At 38.3% G+C, this 26,671-nt stretch overlaps 1 protein-coding gene and 1 pseudogene across 5 annotated transcripts in view; one reads left to right on the top strand and one right to left on the bottom strand.

Moving 5' to 3' along the window:
* ZPLD1 (zona pellucida like domain containing 1) overlaps nucleotides 1–26,671 on the bottom strand; it is a 539,338-nt gene that overhangs the window by 405,568 nt on the left and 107,099 nt on the right. The window lies entirely within an intron of this gene.
* Nucleotides 11,192–11,684, top strand: LOC102961919 (annotated as a pseudogene).

Genomic DNA, 26,671 nt, shown 5'->3' with positions numbered 1-26,671 from the left:
GAGTGCCTTGGAGAAAAAAAGTGTGTATTTATATATATAACTATCTTCTCAAAAGAGGAACTTTGCTAGTAAAATTTGGTACTACTTTTAAATGCCACAATGTAAATATCTCAGCTTGTTTACCAAGTAGTCACCCAGAGGCAGTTTTCTCATCTTTTGTCCTGAAATCAAGTGGCAGGGTTGTTCTTAGAGTTGGCCAAGCTGTACATGGCCTTCGGACCACAGGCGACTCATTACTGACCAAGTACACGAGCGATCTAGGAATTTCCCACCTTGCTTTGGTGGGCTTTCAAGACTAACAATCAGTGATTCTCACCTTTATCTGCTTCTTGGTCGGTGTCCTCAGCACAGTGTGCATGGGCCATATTTAGGAGGGAAAATCGGACTGAATGAGACAGAATGGTAATAAAGGTCCAAATAGTGTAAGAGGATAAAAGGCTATTTTTTACCTTTAATGCCTATTCCCAGTTGCCTCTGGAGACTTTATTTTTTATACTTATAATCTACTCACTTTACATAAAAGAACCAATGAGCTTCAACTCAATTTTCATTTCTCTAAATTCATTTGTAAACCCTATTTCCATTTTTCTAAATCCATTTGTTAGTGAGTACATATATTTGGTATAGGTACAACTGTACAAATATTCTATTTTGTGTTGCACATTATTTACCTAAACAAAACCAAAACAAAATATATATATATATATATATATATATATATATATATATATATATATATAAAATGTACTTTTCAGTATACCAAAGAAACCCCCAGAGCTTTTACTTCTTTGTAGCATTCTACCTCCTTATAATAACACTTTTGACTATTTGTTTAACTAGTATTTTCTTCTCAAACATTTGGAATGCCCTCAGTTAAATGCCCTCTTAAATTCAAAAGATGTCTGTGCAAATACCTTTCTGTTTGTTTCTTCTGGGTTCATTTCCTTGAGGCATAAGCCCAAGATTAAAGGTTACAAGCAGCTTTACAGCTCAAGTGAGCAGCACTTTCGGTGAAATACCTGTGGTCTCATCATGTGATTTCCTTTCACCAGGGTGAGTTTCATTAGCACTAATGAAAGAATAAAGAATTTCTCTGGTGGGAACCACCCAGCTGCGGTCCACCACCCATGGCCCCTGCTGAAAACCCAATGACATTTTGCTCAAATTTTCTCAGACCTAGGGTCTGCAGAAATTTCTCAAAGGTGGGTCTGATCCATTCACTCAGAAACAAAGAGCTCCTCTGTGGGCAACTGTCCCTTTTGCTAACCTCAACATGTTGCTCAGATCACAGGGCCTCCATTAGACTGACGGCCTCAACCCCAAAGCAGACAGCAGACACTTCCTGAAGGTGCCTAGCCCATTGTCACAGACAGCAGATTGCACTCTCTGGAGCATGCCCTCCTCCCCTGGGTAATCTGTGAACAGGCTGCTGAGGCCTGGCATCTGGCGAGTTTGTGTGGTCCATTTTGTGAAGCTGCCAACATTGCCATCATCTTCATAGAACACCCAAGTCCAAACACCACAAACGCCATCTCCATCAACCGATAAATATCTTTTGAGGGTCTACTTCCACCCTTGGCTCTTATTCTAATCTCAACACAGTAGCCAGATTGATCCATGGAAAGGTAGGTCAGATCTTGTCTTTCTTCTGTTCAGAACCCAACCTTTCTCCTCCCAAAGGCTTCCCAAACAAAATTTCTTTCAATGGCTGCAAGGCCCTGTGCAGTCTGGCTCCCTGTTATGGATCTGATCACTTCTCCTACCTCCCACTCACTCTGCTCTAGACACACTGGTCTTTCTGCTCTTCTCCAGCACATCAAGCACATTCCCACTTCAGGCATTCTGCCCTTATCCTCTCTACCTAGAATACATTTCCCCTAGAAAGCAATCGGCATACCTCACTCCCTTTGAGTGTTTGGCCAAATGCCACATCTCAGTGAGCCTTCCTTGAACCCAGTGCCAAACTGTAACTGTCCCCTCTTGCCCGTTACTATTCTCCTTTCCCACTTTGCTTTTCCATAGCATTCATATATGTGTGTACACCTATGTACTTATAGTTACCACTATATGGTCCATGAGGGCAAAGATTTTGTCTATTTTGTTCACTGCCACGTCCCCCGTATCTCTCAGAATGGCCAACTGCCGCATAGCAGACACCAAGCATGTAACTTTTTTATGAATTAGTGCAGGACTTGCACAATGTCAAGCACAAGAGGATACAAAAATATACATGAACAACCCCTGTCCCCCAGAAACTCTTGCCTTAGCTGGGGAGTTTGACAATCACTAATACCTTATCAGTCAGATTCCTAAGGCTATCATCCTAGAAAATGCTTAGTTCCTCCTAGACACCCAGACTGCTCCTAGGGGAAGATGCTTTCAGAAGGAGGGGAGTTTATGGGCTGTGGTTTTGTGGCTGAACTGCCTGGTTTCACACAAGTGTCACTAGCTTGGACAAAGATTTTAGCTTTTTGTTGTTGTTGTTGTTGTTGTTGTTGTTGTTGTTGTTGTTGTCATTTATTCAGTTGTGCTTTTTTAATAAACATTGATTTTATTTCTTAAAACAGAAGAGGATAATAACTGTCAATCATGTATTATATGTAACCCTTGAGTCAAGGAGGCCTGTAGTACAAAGTATCTAATCTTTTTAAAGAGAGTTTCTCTTGATTCAAAGCCTCATCTAGCACACCCATCAGGAAGACTTTTTAAAAAACAAACAAACAAAAACAGAAAGTAACAACTGTTGGAGGATGTGGAGTTCAAAAGAACTGAAAGTAGGATCTCAAAGAGACATTTGCACTCCCATGTTCATAGCAGTATTGTTTACAGTAGCCAAAAGGTAGAAGCAATCCAAGTGTCTTCGACAGGTGAGTAGACAGACTAAATGTGGCATACACACACAGTGGAATATTATTCAGCCTTGAAAGGGAAGGGAATTCTGACATACACTATAACATGAATGAAACTTGAGGACACAATGCTAAGTGAAATATGCCAGTCACAGAAAAATACTGTATGATTCTACTTACATGAAGTACCTAGGATAGTCAAACTCATAGAAACTAAAGGTAGAGTGGTAGTTTTTCAGGCCCAGCTGGGTGTGGGGTGGACAAGGGATGGGGAGTTATTCAGTATATAGAAAGTTTCAGTTTTACAAGCTCTAATAGTTCCGAAGATTGATTGCACAATAATGTGAATATACTTAACACTACTGTATACTTAAAAATGAAGATGGTAGGGATGCATGGATGGCTCAGTTGGTTAAGCATCTGACTTCGGTTTAGTCATGATCTCATAGTTCATGGGTTCAAGCCCCACATCGGGCTCTGTGCTGACAGCTCAGAACCTGGAGCCTGTTTCAGATTCTCTGTCCTCCCCTTCTCTCTCTGCCCCTCCCCTGCTCACACTCTGTCTCTCTCTTTCTCTCAACAATAAGTAAACATTTAAAAAAATTTTTTTAAATAAAAATGGTAAATCTGATGTTATTTGTATTTTACAATTAAAATTTTTTCATTAAAAAAAACACAGCTAGAAAACAAGAGAAATCTCTGTTGGAAGTTTGAATACATAAGAAGCAACTCCTTGTACAACTACATTGATCTCAATATAGCAAAACCCTTTTTTTGTAAACAAGGAAAATTTTTTTAAACTTTCTTTTGAAAGAATTAAAATTAAATCAAAAAAATAAAGGACAGTATCAGCAGGTATTAGATGATCTACAGTTGGACCTCCACAGTAATCTAAAGTTCTATATTCTACTCTTCCTCAGTTTCCTAAAATGATCATCTTCTGATGGAATTAATAGCCCCTGAATGAGGAATGAGGTAGAAGACACGTCTCATACCTAGGATTCACCATGTGGCAACATGACTTGTCCACAAGGAAAGGTGTATCTGTGTCTTGAGGGACAAAATGGTAAAACAGAGAAAGGAACCAGTGATCTGGATCTTGAGACATAATTCAAGACAACCAAGGAATAAGATTTCTTCGTATTGCAGGCAGGGGACCCAGCATGAGGAGGGAAAGGAGGCCTGACAGGTTATGGTGAAGGCTTCAGTGCTGCTCTCAGTGAAGACTGCCCTGTCTGAGATACACAGGGTCACAGGAAAGATCAGTGAAGGGAGGAATCCTGCTATTCATTATTTTTGGGAAAAGTCATCTCTCTCAGCTCAGCTTTTTCATTTTAGAAAATGGAGATAAAACCACTAACCTCAAAGAGTGGTTGTGAAGGGCAAATGATGGTAAGTGAAATGTCTTACCATACTGACTGCACACGGGATGCATAGTAATCATTAATTACCAGTATCATGCTGGTAATCATTAAATATCTGGTTATCGAGGCAAAGAATTTTAATATCCCATAAAAATGCAAAGTCAATACAGAATCTTTTTAAATCTTTAAATTTTTAAGAGTAACATAGCTAGCTGTACATTTTAGAAAAAGAACACTTGAGTGACATTTTAGAAGTGGGCAAGATCAAGGAGAAATAAAGGAAAGAGGGCCACTTCGGAGGCTAGCACAAGGTTCCAGGTGACAAATGAGGGGTATGTGAGCCAAGGAATGAGTAGTTACAACGCAACAGGCCAAAATATCGAAACTGATCATGTCTGTTCCCAGCAGAAATGGGAATACTCAAGTGAGCACGGGAAGGGCTTCTTTTGTTTAATTCTGTGTCTCCCAAGAGGAAAAGAGAGAGCAGTAAAAATGATAAAGCTTTTCTATCCCTCGGCCCCATAAACAAACAGCCAAGGTTTGGTGGGGCTATGGGAGGGAAGGGTGGGGGGAGCAACGACTAAAAAGAAGCAGACTGCAGGTCTTTTCAACTAAACTTCCCAGAGCCTGAAACATACAGGCATGGGCATTAGTACCCAGGAGATTCCATCACTGGACTTAGAAGATTCCCATCGAATTGTTCACTCACAGCCGAAAGTGGAAGGTGGTTCTGGTTAAGCAGTGATTGATTACAAGTGAAACGGATTACTAAATGCAACCAGGTGTTTGAAAAATCTTCTGTATAATCCCATTTAGATGCAAGGGTTTTCAAGATCTTTTGACTAGCATCACTCTTTACTTAAACCATACACAGATCCACAGCATATAAAAGACGTGAAAGACTGAACCAAATATGAATGTGTGTGATGTGCTTAGGACCAGCATGGGGGAAGTGGACTAGCAGAAATTCTTTCTCAACAGGTTCCTCAGCTGCTTCCTGAAACCAGTCTGAAAATCACTTATCCAGGGATACATAAAACTCCTCCATTTGCACAGGAGACAGCTTATTCAGTTTGGAATTTGAATAATGCTAAATGGGAATACACATACAGTACAATGAACTTCGAACGTGTTAACCACGTACTCACCACCCACCCCACCTCCCACATATTTTTGGTCTTCTAGCCTTAATCAGATAATATTTAATTCCTAAGAGTCAGAGCCAAAACAATCATAGCCAAGCAGCAAAGAGTTTTAGTCACATATGTTCTAATTATACACAGTTCGAGCCACAAAGTATACGTTTATAAATCCATGTCACATACAGTAGCTTTGTGAGATGTGGCTTCTTAAATATCAAAAACTGGTAAGTTTAGAAGAATTCTTGCCTTGTCACCTGAAGAGGAAATTTTAATTAGTAATCTTTCTGGAATCAGAGAAGACATGGGCATTTCAACTGCTTGCCTCCATTCCTACCCCTTAAGAGTGGAGAAGGAAGAATAATCAAAGCTCCAGTAAGTCTGGGGCCTCATTTCCCACGCATAAACCAAGGAAACAACAGAATTCATGCAGACTTCAGTACACTTACCGCACATCCATATGTTATGGCAACGGAAGTGTTAAAACAGTGCCGGTAGAGAGGGACTGCAAGATCTGGGTCCCAAGGGGCCACAGGGAAATGTCTGAAAGCTTTCTGGGCCTTCAAAAGGAGCAAGAAAAGTGGCTAAATGTGGGCCCTTTGGCTGGAGCAGGAATTTCAGGCTTACTTCCCGGAACTGACCAATTCAAAACCTTAAATGACTGACTAATCACTAATTTGATTGAATTTACCTGATGTTTTCTGCAGGTGAAGGAGCTTGAGGTAAAAACCAAGTTTATAGAAAATAAAGACAGCACATTTTTGTGCAACTGAATTCATCACTTTTAGAAATTTATACCCAAAAACTAAAAAAGAATATTGTTTGTTATCAAAAATTTCAGTCTATGCTAGAAGTTAGGGGTTTTTTTTTAGTTTTTTTAATGTTTATTTTTTTTGAGAGACAGAGACAGAGCATGAACAGGGGAGGGCCAGAGAGAGAGGGAGTCACAGATTCTGAAGCAGTCTCCAGGCTCTGAGCTGTCAGCACAAAGCCCAATGTGGGGCTGGAACTCATGAACCATGAGATTATGACCTGAGCCAAAGTCAGACGCTTAACCGACTGAGCCACTCAGGTACCCCTAGAAGTTAGTTTTATTAAAGCATTCAGATAGATCATGAAATTTGAAAACAGAGATATAGTGTTTTCTCCATAAAGATAATAACAGAGTTAAAATCTCTTTACTAAAACCCCTGGAGGCAAATGATTATCTGAACTCAGAATGTTTCAGATTGTAGACAGGTATCACTATATATTATATAATAGCCCCAGAAGGGTCTAGGATAGCACATCAAAATCAAACAGAATATGAATTTGTATACTATGTGAGATCACAATTACAGGTAAATAAAGACAAGTCAGCTCAAGTTTTGTCTCCAAATTTCTTCAGATCAATCTGGGTTTAGCTGCCAAAACAGGTATTTGAAAGCTTTCAGTTTTCAGAGCTCCTTGGGTTTTAGAATTAAAGACAAGGATTTTGAATCTATAGAAAGTTTAATATGGTTCAAAGAATCGTTTCGAAACAAAGTGAAACTGGAGTTGCTCCCTGAAGACTAGGTAGGAGTTGAAATGGAAGGCAGACATTTAGACAGAAGCAATGATATCACTAAGAGAGTCTACAGCCATACCACCCTGAAGGTTCCTGATCTCATCTGATATGAATAAAAGATCCAGAGGAAGGAGACATGTCCAGGAAGTCCAAGTAAATCAGTTTGGAAGAGTTGGGGTAAGGCCTAAGATTTGAAAGGGAAGTTGGGATAAGATTACAAATTCAGGCTAAAATTTGAGACTCTGATTTGAGAAAGCACTCAGAAGGGGCAGGCGAATTTTAATCAACAGAGGGTTGTGATTATTGGTGCACATGACCGAGTGCTCAGAGCTGGCAGCTTTTTCATAACAAGATAGGGCAGAAAGGGGAGGAGCAGGAGCCTAGTACCAGTTCTGCTCTTTAGACCAGCATCAGCCAGCCTCTGCCAATCAGGAAAGGCACAGTGTTGAAGGGCTTGGTCATCTTCAGTCTCAGTTCAGAAGACACTCAGGACCAGGACTTCCAGATGAAATAGCAGGACATCTCAACTGACTATCAACAAAAAGCCAGGTATTCTCCAGGGCACAGAAAACCACTGGAGAAGGAGAAAGGAATTCATATTTTATTTGTTTCAATACAGTTGCAGGAGTACCTACCACTCGGTACTTACTGTTTCACCTCTGTATTAGTTAGGAGAGGCTCGGTTATATAGGGTAACTAGTTAATCCTTAAATCATGAAAAGTTTATTTCTTGCCCAAGTTCCCTGCCCAGCACTGGTCTGCGGAATGCTCTCCTGCACCCAGGAGGCTGAGAGAGGTTCTACCATCCTGTGCCTGTACCATCTAGACTGTGTGGCCTCCCAGTGTGCTTTCACCCAAGAGAAACATGTCTCTTCTAAGTATTGTCCACTGGCCAGAATTAGTCACATGTCCCCAACTTAATGGCAAAGGAGACTAGGAAAGGAAACATAACATATGGTGAGCACTAGCTCTCTACATCACAACTGAATAGATTTTATAAGAATTTCTTAAAGAAATAGTTCTCCCTTTCAGGATAACATTATGGAATGTTTAATACAATACAAGTTTAGGGGCATCTGATGACTCAGTCGGTTAAGCATCTGACTCTTGATTTCAGCTCGGGTCACGATCTCATGGTTTGTGAGTTTGAGCCCCGCCATCCAGCTCCAGTGCAGAACCTCCTTGGGATTCCCCCTCTCTTCCTCTCTCTCAGCCCCTCCCACCCCACGTACTCTATATTTCAAAATAAATAAATTAAATTAAATAAAAAATATACAAATTTACTTAGCATTAGTGGTACATATATTCTTGCTTTGCTTATGAGTCCACATATTGTGGATTATACTGAAAATGCTTTCTCTGTGAAAATTCAGGACATAAATTGAAATAAATTCAACAAATGTCAACTCAATGAAATTTGAAATTACTTTGTGAGTTGGTTACTTGTTTGGATATCCCTCACCCCAAGACTTATTGTGAAGGCAACTGTTTTATTTACCAGGAAATAATATTTATCTATCAACTTTTCCCAATCAAGAAATTTTCAATGATTATTAAGTGGACATATGATTTTTTTCATCACTTTTCCATACAGGAAGCAAATATAATTGGGTTAAGAGTTGAGGGATGTCTCCATCTGGATAATCAGAACCATGATTTGGTTCTGATGCATCTGATGACAATATGCTGAATGGGTTGAAGACTGTAGGCAAAGGAGTTAACAGGCAATACCAAAGTTCAACTGTGAAGTAATGACTGTGTGCCATTTTATAAAAGAAATACTTCATGACCATCCAGCCTATAGTTTCTAAGCTCCATTAGAACAGAGGTTACCATGCAGAGATGATGTGTCAGGGCCACTGGATCTTCCAAGTTTCCTTCCAGTCTATTGGTATCTTCCCTAAAGTTGGAGAAGATAAAACCGCTGTGGAGCTGACTCTGTCACAACCACAAACCCTGACTCACACTATTGGTAAACAGAGCAGAAGTAATGTCACAAGCCATGGGGCTCACTGAGCAGGAAGCCTGAAATAGCAAACCCCAGGGCTTAATTTAGGAAGAATCCTTATAACGTCAAGCTTATGAAATAGCATTTAGCTGCAATTTGAAAAAAAAAAAAAAAGAATGTGGTGGCATTTTCAAAAAATATAAACGATGTGGTCTTTTTCATTTGTATCTTACTTAAAGAGGAAATTTTTAACTTGGGAAAAAGCCAAATTGTTAGTTCCTGGGCCCTATGGCATTCTGAAATTTTGGCAGCAGCATCCTCGGTTGTAACGATTTTTGTCAAAAATGAAGGTTTTAGGCATTCAAGCTTTTATTTATCCTCCTTGTGGCCTAAAATAGCCATTCGTTTTTTGGGGGACTTTTGGTTTGTCTGTTTATTTAGCTTAACTTGTTTCTGTTTGAATTTGTTTTGAAGTCAACATGCTCTAGGATTTGCAGTATAGAAAAGAATTCGATGAAGTCAGCAGATTCTTTTCCCTCCTTTAAGATTCCCAAATTAAAAATCTATACTCAACCCAATAAAAATCAGAGAAAGAAAAAGTGACGAGTAAACTCAACACAGTAACATTCTAATTCCATATGATCCTTTCATGGGGCTTTGTTCCCCTAACATTCTCCTGAACCCCAGATGCCCAAAGGAGACAAGAGGAAAGCCATTGGTCTCTCTCTCTTCCCTTCCTTCCTCCCCAAAACTCTTCCCCACACACTAACATATATACATACTAACTCACTCCTTTGGAAATAGTAATTCAGTATATGTGCTGTCGAAGCAAGCACTGGAAATAGTAATTCAATCAGAAACATGCAAGCTTAAAAAAATGTTCTTTGAACTTACTGGTAATTCACCTATGCTTCCCTTTTTTTTTTTTTTCTAATTTTGAAAAAATGGGAAGGGAAAGAACCTCAAGAATTTTTAAGGAAATTCAGGGAGGGAGCTGTGCCAGACAACTGAAGAAAAGCAAATTACAGTTCTCATTTTCAAAAAAAGAATGAAGTTAGAAGCCACAAACTGTATATAAATAATGAAATTATCGGGGTGCCTTGGTGGCTCAGTCAGCTAAGGGTCCGACTTAGTTTCAGCTCAGGTCATGATCTCATGGTGGTGAGAATGAGTCCCGTGATGGACTCTGTGCTGTCAGCACAGAGCCTGCTTGGGATTCTCTCTCCCTCTCTCTCTGTCCCTTATCCTCTCTCTCTCTCTTTCAAAATAAATAATCTTAAAAACAGACAATATTATCAAAGACATTAATAAACATATAGTTTGTGAACTTAAAAAGGGAAACCGATGGCTCACCAGAAGGCATCACAGATGCACAAAGTCGTTGAGACTGTTCGTTTCCATTTTTGAAAATTCAATTAGTGAAAGAGCAAGGAACTCCACAAATATTGTGTATCTAGATTTCATAAGGCATTCTGTCTCTCATAATCTCCGTGAATACTGATGAAGAAGCGTGGGCTGGCTGCCAGTATAGCTGAGTGACTTAGAACTGGCTGCCTAATGCCCCCAGGTTCGGGATCCATGCCTACCTGGTTAGTTTTCAAGCAACTTGACACAGGGCCCATTCTCAGATCTGTACTGCTTAACTTATTACTCAAGAACTTCCATGGGTACCTAGATATCATGGATATCAGATTTGTACATCTTGAAATTAGAAGGCTTGTTTATAATTAGCCCCCCCCCAAAAAATCTCAGCAATATGAAATAATGAGCCATATCTTAAAACATATTTATACCAGGAGAAATAAAGCCTTGCTTTAGCATTTCTATCATAAAAGCTGTGGTATCTTTGACTTTCTAACTCTTCCTCTATCATATTTGTCTCTTATATTTTCCTAATGTGTTATTTACCCTTTAACTGCCTTTCTGATTGTTTATATCTTAAACTTAAGTATACAGTGAACTCTAAATAATTTTCCTTTGCAATTTTTTCAGTGCTTTTGTATTTAGAAAGACTTTTCTCAGCTAAAATGCAAGTAGAAATTTACTGACACTTTTACTATCTTTTTATAGTTTAAAATTTTCGCATTTAATTTTTCAAGGTATTTCTTATTATTTTTTTTGTGTGTGTACACTGTGAGGTTAGATTTCAAATGCATTTTGTTTTAAATAACCAAGTCTCTCAATGATTTATTGACCTATCCCCTCCCCTTTGTCATGCTTTCTTTATTATCTATTATGCTCTTGCTTTTTCTAGGGTCTTTTTGTTAATTATCTTGCTAAAAGTATTTTAAAGGTTTAAAATACTTCATAACAGGAGAAAGAGGGCTGGTCTGAGGTGAGTAGCAGGAGAGAACGTTTGCTATACAATTCTACCAAATTCTAACCTCTGTGTTAAGATCCTTTCCAACAAGGGCCCGGCAGAATGGCTCCCACAAAGAGTAATGAGAATAAGGAAGGTCATTCTGCCATCAACAAGGCAGTGACCAGAGAGCACACCATTGACATTCACAAATTCATCCATGGAGTGGGTTTCAAGAAGTGTGGCCCATGGACACTCAAAGAGATCTGGGAATTTGCCACAGAGGAGATGGGAACTTCAGATGTGCACACTGAGACCAGGCTTCACAAAGCTGTCTGGACTGAAGGAATAAGGAATATTCCACACATATCTGTGTGCAGCTGCCCAGAAAATGTAATGAGGATGAAGATTCACCAAAAAGCTCTATTTGTTGGTTAGTTATGTGTGTGTCACCACTTTCAAAAATCTGAAGACAGTTAATGTGGATGAGGACTAACCACTGATTGTCAAATAAAGGTAGAAAACCACCAAAAAGAAAAACAGAACAGCAAAGGAAGCAATGTTTTTTCTACACTTCCCCTAACTGTCCTTGAGCATAAAAACCTTACTTTTAAAGCAAGCAGGAAACTGTTAGAGTAACAGCTATCACCACATGACTGGAGAGATGTCCAGGAGCTAGAAGGAATTGTGAGCCCTAACAAGGTTATTCCATCTTTAGGAGACACCCCGGAGTACTCATGGTGTACCACTGTCATCAAAGTTGCTCAGGGCTCATTTAAATCCTGGTTCTGTCACATCCTGGCTGTGTACCTGGGTGTGGTTCTAAACATCTATTTCCTCACCATAAAATGAGCTCATATAATGCCCCATCACTGGACTCTTGTAAGAATTAGATGAAATAATAAACAGATGGCATTTGACAATGCTCTGAACACACAGTAGGTATTCAAGAAAAGATGGCTCCCTACCCCACTCCTAACTGCCTCCTTCCAGAGAGAGCCCAGTGGCATGTGAACTGAGCAGCCACACTCCATGTCCTTCAACACGTGACTGGAACTTTTATTAGGGAAGGTGGCCTTATAGGTTACCCAGTCACCTTCTCTTTTCATCTTTGCCTAAAGTTAGCTTCCATGGAAACTACCCACAAGATTTAAGAGAACAATTACTGATCCAAGACCTTCCCTCCACATAATCTTTTTCATTGATTCCTTTCCAGCCATCCTTTCTCCTGATGCCTAGCAGATGATGGATTCAAGTACATAATAGAACCTCCCCAGAGAAGGAGCAGTGGATGTTCAGAGTATATTCAGATTACAAAGCTACTGTAGTAGAGTCATCTGAACCAGCTCTCATCTTCTCCCTGCTCCTATGGGTTGGGGTGAATCTAAGAATTAGAGGGAAGCAATTTGAAGCAGACATCATTTATCATCAGCCAGTGTGAGATCACATTGTAGTGTAACTTAGGGCCATAGAATCCATGAACACTGTGTTAGCAATATTAACTAGAGTACTCGTTCAAAGGAATATAAAGAATATAAAGTTAAGCACTGACAATCAGTAATGCCTGAGGCTGCAAAATTTGCAATTTACAAGAAAGGACTGAGAGACTAGAAATTTGGTTATTAATAGTAAGGGTCCTCAGAAAAAGTAAGTGTGGGTGGGTCAAAAATACCAAGAAAAGGGGTTAAAGGAAAAGAAATGCTGGAAATAAAAGAAGGGAGAAGCATTAAGAAAGGGTTGTCCCTGTAGGACAGTCCTCTTTGTCCCCAAAACCTAAGCAGAGAGCCTTTGTGGAAGGAAGAGAACAAGGGAATTCTGGAGATATATCATGGGCAAGGCACCCAATTTCCTCCCCTTACCCACAGAACTTTGAGAAAACTATCTAAACTCTCCAGTAAAAAAACCACATGAGCCTTCACTGAGGCTCAATGTGGTTTCAGTTGAGGGAAAGTGAGTCATTAACTCCCTCCTCATGACCATGTGAGGGTCTCTCTAGCCCCACCCTGTGGACTGCTGGGCAGTGAGGAAAACCCACCTGCAGATAACGTCCTGGCTGAAGACATGCTAAGACAATCCCTGTCAAATAGTTAAGGAGCAGAGATGCCATACAGGTGAATGACACAGCCAGAAGTTGCTCAGGCATTTTGGCAATGGCCATTCTCTAGGAAGATCGCCATTGTCCCTATTTCCTCCCTCAGAGCTGAGGTGTCCTTTTCCCCATCCTTAGATATTTGGAAGTGCCAGCTCTCCCTGTCTGATCTGTGCTTTCCAACACCCTATCTCCAAAACTTCTCCTTGGCCCTTCCCCTAGGGTCCAGCACCTACTTCCTGATTCAAGGCCCTGAAGCAGTGTTCTCCTCATCTTCATCAGCATTTCCTGCCCCCCAAGCCCCTAGCTCCAACATTCCATTTCTTATCTGTCTCTACCTGGCCACAATATTTGGGCTCTTCTGGCCAGCTATTCCCCTAGCCCTAATAGATTAACTCACCCTGCACTGCTTTTTTTTTCCCCTCTGCAAATTCATTAACTAGCTGATCTAAATATAAGCTCCATAAAGGTGGGGGTTTTGGTCTGCTATGCTCACTACTATACCTTGAGCGTCTGGAATAGTGCCTGGCATCTAGTAAGCTGTTAGTAAATATTTGTCGGGTTAATTAATGAATCTCACTAAAAATTAACCCTTCCTCTCCACAACTTCTCCTCTAGTATCAGCAGGTAATCTTCAGCCCGAAGGTTCCCATCTCCTTGCATGGCAAACCCAGAGCCACCTCCAGAATTTGAAGGTCATATTTACATTTTAAAGAGAATCAACCCTGGAAGAGTTGTTTTGTTTTCTTATCCATTTTTAAATACCTATACCCTACATTTATATACCTTACACATGTATATAATCAACTATTTTTATTTAATCTTTTGAGGGTTTTTCTTAGTCTCCAAACATTTTTGGTAGAAAGGAATGCTTTGAAAAAAAGATATATTATCCTCTCCCTGTATAAACTCATAAAGAGTGACTCTGATATATTTGATGGCACATTCTTTTACTACCTACAGAACCAGATGTTAAGAATTTGAAATAATTAACTCTTTGAAAGTAGTTCTTGCCGTTACCATGTCACATTTTAGGATTTAACAGAGACGCAGAAGTAAGCTGGCTTTGCGGCCCATGGAGCTCAACCACTAGCTACTTGATCTTGAACCAAACATTGAAGGCCCCTGAGTCTAAGCGACTAGTGTGTAAAAAAAGGTGCCAAGATCTACCTCACAGGGTAGTTGGTGTGAAGATACAAGATAATGCATACAGAGCAAACGATACAAAAATCTACTGCATAGCAGGTGTTTAATAAATTATAGCTACTAATTTTAATATTTCTATTATTATTCAAGAGATTATTTGCATCCTAATGTAAATGTACTATGCCTGCAATTAAGGTAAGAAGCCACAAGATGAGGGGTGCCTGAATGGCTCAGTTAGTTGAGCATCTGACTCTTAATTTCAGCTTAGGTCATGATCCCAGGACTGTGAGTTCAAGCCCTGCACTGGGCTCTGTGCTGAGAGTGGAGCCTGCTTGGGATTCTCTCTCTTTCTCCCTCTGCCCCTACCCCCACCCCCACCCCCACACAGCAATTTGTGCATGCATATGCTGTTCCTCTCTCCCTCTCTCAAATTAAAAGAAAAAAAAGTCACAAGATGAAGTTGATGTCTTTATGGCCTGAGTAGTAAAAATCACCTTGTCTCCTTTTATCTGTTTTACCAAACAAGAGATGGTTTTTTCCCAGTGTCTCTGTCAGGCCTCTTGGTTTTCATTTCACCAACCATACTTCAGGTATAATTTACCTGAAATGGAAAGAAGTCTGTTTTTCTTATTTAGTACCATAAAACTGAACTCTATTTTTAACTATATGAGTAATTAATATACCAAACACACATTTCAAAGCCAACAATGTAAAAAGAAAATAAATACCAAAGGGCAACACTTTGGTAGCTTTTTATTAATATGTAACTGATGGTGTTTATTCCAATACCAAATCTTGATAACTCTCCCAATTTCCATTAATTTAACCTCCTTCCTTAAAACTGTAATCATATCAAGGATGTAGGGCTACCAGTCCTCAGTATCTTTTTTATGGTGCTTCCTCCATCAGCATCTGGTTTCCCTCTTCTAGTTAAGTGACGAATAGGATTTAATTTCACTTTCTCCCCCTCTTGCTTCTACAGCCTCAGAAGCACAACACCTCCTATCCCTTGCACTAGGCACAGCCAAGTGACATATTAAGTGCTACTGAGGATTGCTATGGGAGTGTTGCCTCTGGTGCTGGCCGGTAGGACTATGAGGTCCCAGGCCAGTCATGTCACCTGTGGAATTCAGTGCCATCCTCTCTAGAACATGGTCTCCAGAATCTATGGAAGCTCTGAGAATCCATGACTTCATGATTTCTTAAAGATAAAAATGGTCAGTCCAAAGTTAACAAAAAATAATAATAATATGGGAAAGTAAATTCAGTAAAACTAGACCTCCAATATAGACAATCAAAATGTAACAGAAATCTCTGAAAGACTCTGTTTCTCGGAACCCACTGAGTAAATAAACCAATGTGTTAGAGGTCCCTAATGAGTGCAACTTCCTCAATTTTTGATTTGTGTGTGTCTGTGTGCTTTGTCCTCTTAGATTATAAATTCCTCCAGGAATGGAAATAAACCTTTTTCCAGCTCAATGTCTATCCCATAATAATCCAACAAGAATCACTTGAAAAGCTGATAGCTGACTGGCAGATTAAAAATCTGCTTTTGTTGACAGAGTTATACAAATCCTATTTGGCAGCACTGTAAAAAGTATATATGAAATGCACTGACAAGTTTAACTTTTATTTGGCATATGGAGGGAGAGGTTCCGTGGTTTGCTCTTTTACTGGGAAAGCTATCAAGTAACCTTATCTTGTTCCAGCACCTGTGCCAAATCATATCTACCTGTGACTTCCACAATTTGTTTCTACTTACATATTCTTCTAGTGGCTCCACATTTCAAGACATTGCATTTGGTGACATAGACTTTATAACCTAATAAATTCAAAATGCTCGTATTTTATAGTTCATTCAAACCAGCAATCTAAACTTCTTTTAAATAGAAAACATGACTAATTCCCAACCCTTGTTAAAGTCTTGCATCTAATTTCTCAGTTCTTGTTCCTAGGATGCATAGCATTGCTGGAAAATTTTTATGAAGCCATGCTCAAAAACATCCTGGTGTAAAATAATAAAGGACAAATATAAAGAGGGATGTAGCCTGTAATTCAAACACTGATGGATAAACTGATGGTGCTTAAAGATAAACCCAAGGTAAAAATTAACAACTGTTCAAAAACTCATTCTCCTTACTTTGTTATTTCTGGTTTTCAACTGCTATAATTAAAAGGACTTGTTTCCCATGAACATCAAAGACAGCAGACAGATGCTATAAAATGCTTACAAAAACCTTATTTTCAGTTTGTTGCCAATACTTTAAAGGGAGAAACAAAGTGTGAGAGTTCTAGACTCCTCTATCTATGCTCATCACAATTTGAGATTTGAGCTCCTTATCATCATTGCCATTGTCCCTTGTTATTGTTTTTTCCTTCCCCAGATTCAACACTGACTTTCTTTGTTATTCTGGCCAACCCATTCAATCTCTATGGCAGATTCTGCTAGAATTGTTCTTGACTCATCAAGCTCACAGGTAGGCAATGAAAATTTGGGAGACTGAAGACTGAAGAATATTAAATAAAGAGGGTATTTAATAGTGCTGTATTGAGGTGCTGTAAAGACAGAGATTGAAGATGGAAATGGACTCCCAGAGACAGCCAGATTTATAAATCAACACTCAACATTGTGCCCTGTGGAATCTAATTGATTGTGAACTAGCTCACATACATCTTAAGCCTTCTCTTGGATTGTTTCTCCCCTGAATTTGACCTGACACCAGGTCAAAACTCTCCAGCAGTATCTACTCCTGCCATTCCTCAGAATCATCACAATTTAGGAAGCAACATACTTACTCTTACTTCCTCTCAGCCACTCCCATACCATCAATCTACCATGGCTCTCTGCAACGCCTGGCTTTTTGAAACACTTTTCCCTGGCTCCCAGCTCCCTCTGCGCTGCTGTTTTCTAGCAACCTGTGAACCCCTCAGTATTGTTCTTGATAGCTTAGCCTCTGGCTTACATCTTCTCCCGACTCATTCATGGCAATGTCTTGTTAATCTCAGTATCCATATGGGACGGCCCTCGCCACACTCCAGCCTCAACATTCTGATACCATCTCTGCACCTCTACTGAAGCACTCACACTTACCCTGGATCTGTTATTCTGCAGAATTGCTCCCTTGAAAGATTTTTAAATCTCAGTTTCCTTTCTTTGCCCACAACCTATCCTTCCTCCCCTTTCACATCTACTGAAATGGCTGCTCAGTCACCTCATCCTGCTTTCAGCATGTTCATTCTTCTATTTCCTCCTTTACTCACCTCCTTACCACTCCAGGTTCTCATAATGAAAAACTTTAGTATTACTCCCATGAACACAACCAGAACCCCTTGTGCCATCCTTCCTCAAATTCTGTCATTCACTCTCAATGCTCATGTATTAGGCTACTGAATACTACTTGAAGAAAATCTTGACTCGGGTCACTTGTCGTCATTCCAAAATCATACCATCTGGCCTCAGTGGGGCCTTCACTGATGTTCACAATTTTAGAGTTCAGTTCTGAATGAGACTTTATCACTTTTGCCTTATCAAACTGTGATCACTAACCTCAAAATCTACTCTCCTCTTTATCTTCTCTTTTCTTAATAGTGTTCTACATGATGTGAATTTAATCAGTTTTCCTTCTCTGTACTTCAATTTTCAGCATGTGTAATCCATCCTCCCCTTTACTCCTTTTTCAAAGATGGACATTCCTGCTAATTACATGTCCACTTCTTCCCCAACTCCTCCAAGAGGGTCTTCTTATCCATCATCATGCCCGTATCTTTCTCTCTGGCAGTCTTCCTCAGGTCTCCCACACTCATACAAGGCTTTTCCAAACTTCCTACCTTCATGAGGTATCACCTTTCTGTATTCTTTTACAACCACCAAGCTTCTTGGAAAAGTGTTTATGCTTTATGCTTCCACTTCAACTTCATTTACTCCTCACTTATGTGTATCTGACCAACATGGTCAGCCCTTCAGGGTCATCAGTGACCAACTAGTCATATAATGCATGTGTCCACTTAGAAAGTGAGTAGGGAAAAGAAAACACTAAAACGTTACTTGTAAGGAAATCAAATTAAGGACATTTTTTATACATTTTTATGCTTTTCCAAATACTCTTTAATGAGTAGTCCTTTCACAATCAAAAGGGCAAAAAGGACTTACATTTTTTTCTCATTTCTCTTTCTCAGTCTCCCTGAGGTATTTGACCCTATTGATGGCTCGTCCCCAAAACTCTTTCCAGAGTCACCAAAAAGGTGTGCAGTATCTGCAGTCACATGAGGTCATACACTTAGAAAGACCCAGCTCAGTTTAGGGTTTTTCCATCTTCATTTTGAAATTCTTAATAATTTGTTAACAGGGGTCTCATATTTTCATTTTACACAGAGCCCTGAAAATAATGTGTCTAGTCCTGACTCTTCCCTTAACTTCTAATCCTATATTCTCTTTTTTCTACATTTCTAACCTTCTTTTCTATTTCATCACTCCACTCACTAAATTCAGTTCATCACAGTGGTTACCATCACCCACTTCACATCTCTCCTTTGTTATTCTCACCAATGGCTTCAGCTTTCACTCCACCAAATGTCACCCAAGTGTTGCCTGAATCCTGAGTTTAAAATTCACATTTCTGCCCATAAGTGTGTATTTCCACAAGGGTGTTCAGTAAACACTTCACACTAACATGTCCAAAAAGGAATTCAGCCTGTACTTATGTATTCTATTCTTCTAGGACTATCGTCTTTCACTCAATTCTAGATCTACTCCTAGAGATGCATGTGGCTATAGTTCATTCACTTTCACTGCTCTATAGTACTCCATTATATGAATACACTTCAATTTATTTCTCTGTTTTACTTGCAGTGAATATTTGGGTTGTTTTGGGAGTTTTGTTACTTGTTGTTAGGTCTGGTTACACACATGCAGGAAGAGTTTCCTTAGGTTGTAAAACTAGAAGTAAAATTGTCAAGTCATAGAGTACATACAAACTCAATTTTACTTGGCAATACCACAGTGTCTTCAAAGTGGTTGCATTACTTTACATACACTCCCACCCAGAGGGTACAAAAGTTCTTGTTGCCCCATACCCTCACTCATTTGATATTATCAGATTAAAATTGGCCAACATCATTGTATCTCATCCTGATTTTGACTTTCATTTCCCTGATTAATGGGAATTAGCATATTTCATATGTTAGCTATATATGAAATGTCTCCTATTCTTATACTGCCTTTATAATAGGAAAATTTCTTTAGTAAGTAAAATCTACACCACAGGCAGCTGTTGTCAGTATAAGAAAGAACAGTAAAGACGTACAGTCCTATCCTCACTTAGATGATGGACTTGACCAGTTTCAAACAATTATACTTTGGAATTTGCTTACTCTCAAGGCAATAATGTTCTGTAAAACTACCTGTGTAAGGAATCATCTGTGGCTTTTAAACCTTTCCATGCAACCAGCATGAAGTTACTCAGTGCCATGTTTAAAGAAAGACTAACTTCAGGGGTAGGCACAGTGTGGAAGAAAGAATTTTCTTTCTTAGTACTTAGCTCCTAATCCAGTAAGAATAAGAACTAAAAAGAAAACACAAGTGTAGATTGTTTAACGAAGAGTCTACTACACTCATAAAAGAATGTGTGAAAACCGTGGGAAATAGAAGCACCCTGCCAACCCCAGCCCAACCCAATCTCACCTCTCCTAGACACTTCCCCCTATACTTTCTGGAGTTCCCCAGGCATGTTCTCATAAGTCACTACTTCCTGTCTATCATTACCTAAGTCTTTTGCATCAGAGAAGAAAGACTAAGTGTCTTGAGGCAAGGAATCTCCAAAGTTGAGTTGAGGTTAATTAGCTTACAAAGTATACTTGACCATGAATTTCAGATCCCTGAATTAGGGAAATGAAATTATTATTAATTCAGTTCAATCTGACAAATATTTGTTAAGCAGCTACTATGTCCAAAACCAATATGATAGAATCCTGGCCACTCAGGAAGCAAACTTGACATACCAAGAACAAGAAAGACTTTCATACCTCTTACTCTAAAATAGAAAGACACTATCAAGCTACACCCTGATTGCATCATACCTTTATGCACTATATTTAATTAAGTGCTATATTTAATAAATCTGTTCCTTATTTTCTTATCCAGTGTCTACTGTGAAAAAATGTAACAGCATTTCTTTCAGAAGATCCTTAGTAATTCACAATTATTGTTCTAACACTCCCTCCTCTAAACTAAATAATAATAATAGCTAAAATTTTGGGGGCACCTGGGTGACTCAGTCGGTTGAGCATCCGACTTTAGCTTAGGTCATGATTTCCTGGCTTGTGAGTTCGAGCCCCGTGTCAGGCTCTGTGCTGACAGCTCAGAGCCTGGAGCCTGCTTCAGATTCTGTGTCTCCCTCTCTCTGCCTTTCCCCTGCTTGCACTCTGTCTTTCTCTTAAAAATAAACATTAAAAAATTAGAATTTTTGGAGTTCTTACTACGTACCAGGAGTTACAGCATTACATGCATAGCATCTCACTGAATCTTCACAACACTCTTTTTGCTGCTCCTGTTGTTGCTTGAGGTATAATTCCCATATAACAAACAGCATATGTTTACAGTATACAATTTGATACGGTTTGATGATGTAAATGAATAAAAGATGTAATGAAACCATCACCACAATCAACATAACAAACATATCCATCACCCCCAAAAGTTTCTTCATGACCTTTTATAATCCTTCCTTTTCACTCCTCCCTGTTCTCTCTCTCCTTACCATTCCAAACAAACACTGATCTGTCAGTGTAGACGAATTTGCATTTTCTAGAATTTTCAAAAATGGAATCCTACAGTACATTCTCTCTTTTTCTGGCTTCTCTATTCAGCATAATTATTCTGGGAGTCATCCATGTTGGTGTAATTATTAAACGTTTATTCTTTCTTATTCCTTTGTTCATGTTCCATTGTCTGGATATACCATGATTTGTTTATCCATTCACCTGTTACACTCGACTTGTTTCCAGGTTTTAGCCATTACACATAAAGCTGCTACATCCATATACAAGTTTTTGGGTGAGCATATGCTTTCATTTCTGTTGCATAAATATCTAGGGGTGGAAGGACCAGGCTATACTGCAGATATATGTTTAACATTTTAAGAATCTGCCATTCCTATTGCTGCTGTAACAAATTACCAAAACCTGACTGGCTTAAAACAGCACAAATTTATCTCTTACAGTCTAGAGGTCAAAAGTAAGTCTAAAGTCAAGGTGTTGGCCAGACTGTGTTTCTTCTGGAAACATCAGGGGAAAATCCATTTGCTTTCCTTTTCTAGCCACTAGTCTGCCTGCATTCCATAGCTCAAGGCCTCTTTCTCAGAACATCCTTTAACTTCCTGCTTCTGTGATTATGTCTCCTACTACTGACTCTCTACCTCCTACCTACCTCTTAAAAGGACCTTTATGATTACATTGTACCCATCCGCATAATCCAGGATAATCTGGATCTCCAAGGGCTTTCACTTAATCACATCTACAAAGTCCCTTTACCATAAAAAGAAACACATTCACAGGTTCCAGGGACAAAGATAAGAACATCTCTTCTTTTAAGTTTATTTATTTATTTTGAGAGAGAGAGAGAGAGAGAGAGAGAGAGAGAGAGAGGCAGAGAAGAGAGAGAATCCCAAGCAGGCTCTGCCCATCAGCACAGAGCCCAATATGGGGCTTAAACTCACAAACCACAAGGTCATGACCTGAGCCAAAGTCAAGAGTTGGTCACTTAACCAACTAAGCCACCCAGGTGCCCCAAGGTATGAACATCTTTGAGGCACCATTATTCAACCTACCAATGTCTTCCAAAGAAGTTATATCATTTTACATTCTCATCAGCAATATAAGAGTCCTAGTTCCTCCACATCCTTACCAACTCTGGTTATGGTCAGCCATTTTAACATTAGCCATTCTAATAGGTTTATTTTGGAATCTCCTTATCATTTTAATTTGTACTTGTTAAATAGCAAATATAACAAATAACAAAGATGTTGAACATATTTTCATGTATTTATTTGCCATCTGTAAATCTTAGGTAAAATGTCTGTTGAAATCATTTTCCCATTTTTATTGGAATTTATGGAGTTTTTTATTGTTGGATTTTGAGAGTTCTTTATATATATATATATATTATTTTTTTTTTAATGTTTATTTATTTTTGAGAGAAAGAGCACAAGTGGGGGAGGGGCAGAGAGACAGGGAGACACAGAATGTGAAGCAGGCTCCAGGCTCCAAGCTGTCAGCACAGAGCTCAATGTGGGGTTCAAATTCACAAACCATGAGATCATGAACCAAGCTGAGGTCAGACACTTAACCGACTGGGCCACGCAGGCGCCCTATATATTCTAAATACAAAACCGTTATCAGGTATGATTTGCAAATATTTTATGCCAGTTTGTGGCTGGTCTATTCTCTTAACATGTCTCTCAAAAAGCAGTTTTTAATTTTGACTAAGTCCAATTTATGAATTGTTTTCTTTTACAGATTGGACTTTTGGTGCTATATCTATAAAGCCTTTGCCTAACCTAAGGTCAAAAAGTTTTTCTCTTGTGTTTTCTTCTAGATATTTTATAGTTTTAACTCTTTTAGGTTTGTGGTCCATTTTGAATTTAGCTTTGTATATGGCATATATTCAAGTTCTTTATATTGCATATAAATATCGAGTTGTTTCATCACCCTTGGTTGAAAAGCCCACTTTCTCCACTGAATTGCCTTTGTACCTTTAGTTCTCCATGTGTGTGGGCCTATTTTTGGATTCTCTGGTCTATTGCATTCACCCATTTGTCCATCTTTATACCATTAACACACTTTCTTGATTATTGTATTTTATAAGACTTGAAATCAAATCGTGTTAGTCCCCCAACTTTTATCTTTTTTAAGTTGTTTTGGTTATTTTAGGTCTTTTGATTTTTTATTTTGAATTTTAAAATCATCTTACAATTTACTAAATCCTATGGGAATTTTTATTGCAATTGTGTTAAATCTTCATTTTGTTTAGAACTGGCATCACAGCAGCATTGATTCCCCTGACCTATGAACAGTGTGTATCTCCCTATTATTGAATTTTTTCAACAATGTTCTGTAGATTTTAGTATATGGGACTTGTTCTTCTTTTGTCAAATATAACTCCAAGTATTTTCATATTTTTGATGCTATTTTAAATGTTATCTTTTTCAATTTCTGACTGTTCATTGCTAGTATACACTAATACAATTGATATGTGCATGTTGATGCTGTATCCAGCAACCCTGATAACTCATTAGATCTAGTAATATTTTTAGATTCCATTGGATTCGCTGCATGAAAGAACATGCTGTCTATGAATAAAGACAGTTTTTGTGGGGGTTTTTTTTTCCAAACTGAATGCTTTTTTTTCTTTGGTTAGTGCTATAAATTTCCTTATAATTACTGATTTAGTAGCATTCCACAGATTTTAATATGTTCACAGTACTTTCATTTTCATTTAGTTCACAGTACTTTCTGATTTCCCTTTTAATTTCTTCTTTGACCCATGAGTAATTTAGAAATATGCTGTTTGGTTTCCAAATATTTGGTGTCTTTCCAGAGATCCTTCTGTTATTGATTTAATTCCACTGTAGCCAGAGAACATACTTTGTATGACTTCTATCCTTTTAAAATTATTTAGACTTATTTTATGGCCTAGAATATGATGTCTGTTGATGTTCTATACACACTTGAAAATAAATGTCTGCATTTGAAAATAAGCTGCTATTGTTAAGTGAATTATTTTAGGTCAGGCTGATTGTTTTATTCAAGTAATATATCTTAACTGGTTTGCTGTTTACTTGTTCTATCAACTATTGAAAGAATTATATTGAAATATCTTACTATAAATTGTGGATTTGTCTATTTCTTCTCACAGTTTTATCAGTTTTTGTTTCACGTAGTTAGGAGCTCTGTTATTCAGAACATGAACATTTAGGAATGTTATTTCCTCCTGATAAAATGACACATTCATTATTATGAGATAAACTTCTTAATCCCAAGTAATAATCTTTGCTCTGAAATCTATTTTGTCTGTTATTAATATAGCCACTCCATCTTTCTTTTGACTAATGCTAACATAATGTATCTTGGTCCAAACTTTTAATCTTCTCATGTCCTTATATTTAAAATGAATTTCTTGGTGCACCTGGGTGGCTTATTTGGTTGAGCATCCAACTCTTGATTTTGGCTGAGGTCATGATCCTAGGGACGTGGGATTGAGCACTGTGCTGGGCTCCATGCTGAGCATGGAGCTTGCTTGGGATTCTCTCTCCCTTACCCTCTGCCTCTCTCCCCACCTCACTCATGCTAGCGCGCTCTCTCTCTCTCTCTCTCTCTCTCTCTGTCACTCAAATAAAATAAAAATGCATTTCTTGTAGCTAGCATACAGTTGGATCTTCCTTTTTATCCAATATGAGAATTTCTACCATTTAATTGGGGTGTTTAGTCCATTTACAATTAATGTAACTATTGATATGGTTAGATCTAGACCTATCATCTTGCTGGTGTTTTTCTATTTGTCCCATATAATCTTGGTTCCTTTTTTATTTTCTGCATTTTTCTGAATTAAGTGAATATTTTTATGATTATATCTTATCTCCTTCATTGAAAATATTAGTTATAACATTTGTTTCAACAATGTACTTTCATTTATCCCTTCTAGTCTGTTATTTTTGTCATACATTTTGTTCTACAAATGTATATTAGTTTTCTAATTGGTTTTCTGCATAACAAATTACAATAAACTTAGAAGCTTAACACAAGGCCATTTATTATCTCACAATTCTGTAAGTCAGAAGTCTGGAATGACCTGGCTGGGTTTTCTGCTTGGGGTCTCACAGGCTGAAATCCAGATCTCAGCCCACTCTCTTCTCATCTGGAACATGGGGTCTTCTTCTAAACTCTTTCCTATTACTAACAAAATTTAATTCCTTGTGGTGTTAACTTTGAGGTCCCCATTTCCCTGTTGATTGTTGACAAGGGGTCACTCTCAGCTATGTGTGGCCACTCTCCAATCTTTGTACATGGACCCCTCCATTTACAAAGCCAGGACCAATATATCAAATTCTCCTTTGCTTTTTTCTCTCTGCCCTCCCCTTCTGCTACCAGATAGAGAAAAGTCTCTGTTCTTTAAATGACTTGTAGGATTAGTTAGATCCAGCTGGATAATCTTCCTATCTCAAGGTCAACTGTGCTATAAAACATAATGTAGCATAACATGTAGAAAATAACATATCAATAGTGATATTATCATATTCAATGATGCTGGAGATTAGAATTGGAATCTTGGGGGCCATTCTTATTCTGGTTACCACAATATGTTATAAACTTCACACACTACATCATTGTTATCTTTTTAATATTTAATTTTCTTTTAAAATATTTAAGAAAAATATATTTTACCTATGTAGTTATCAAGTCCAACGTTCTTCATTTCTTAGTATAGATTCATATTTCCATTTTCTATCTTTCTCCTTCTGAATGAACAAGTTCTTTTAACATTTCTTGTTAGGCAGCTCTGCTAAAGATGAATTCTTTAGGCTTTTGCATGTCTAAAAATCTTCGTTTCACCTTTGTTTCTCAAAGGTATGTTTACTAGGCACATACTTCTAGATGACAATTTTCATTTTGTCATCTTTAAAATTTTGAGTCAGTGTCTCCTCAATTCCATTGTTTCTGATGAAGATCTGCTACTATCATTACCTTTTTTCTTCCATACATAACACGTCTACCCTTCTTTTACTGTGTATAACATTTTCTCTTCATCAATTTTATTTAGCAATTTGATAATGATGTGCCTTGGTGTAGTTGTCCTCAAATTGCTTGCATTTGAGTCTCATTGTGCTTCTTGGATCTGTGTGTTTATAATTTTCACTAAATTTGGAAAACTCTCAACCATTCCTTCTTCAAATACTTTTCTGTAATTCATTTTTTCAAGAACTCCTATTACATCTATATTACACTGCTTAATATTGTCTTATAGCTCATTGATGCTCCATTTATTTTTTTATTCCTTTTGACTATGAGCTTCATTTTGAATTGTTTCTATTGCTATGTCTTCAAGTTCATTATTTTTTCTTCAATGTCTAATCTGCCATTAATCCCATCCAGTATATTTGTTATCTCAGACATTGTAATTTTCATCTCTAAAAGTTGATCTGAGACTTTTTTTTATGAGTTTTGTGTTCTCACTTCTTATTGAACATATACAATACAGTTACAATAACTGTTTAAATAACTATCTACTAACTTGAACAA

The sequence above is a fragment of the Panthera tigris genome, chromosome C2 (assembly GCF_018350195.1).
Source record: "Panthera tigris isolate Pti1 chromosome C2, P.tigris_Pti1_mat1.1, whole genome shotgun sequence".
NCBI classification, from domain to species: Eukaryota; Metazoa; Chordata; class Mammalia; order Carnivora; family Felidae; genus Panthera; species Panthera tigris.
Note: the sequence above shows the minus strand (reverse complement) of the source record. Positions and strands in the feature narration are given on the sequence as shown.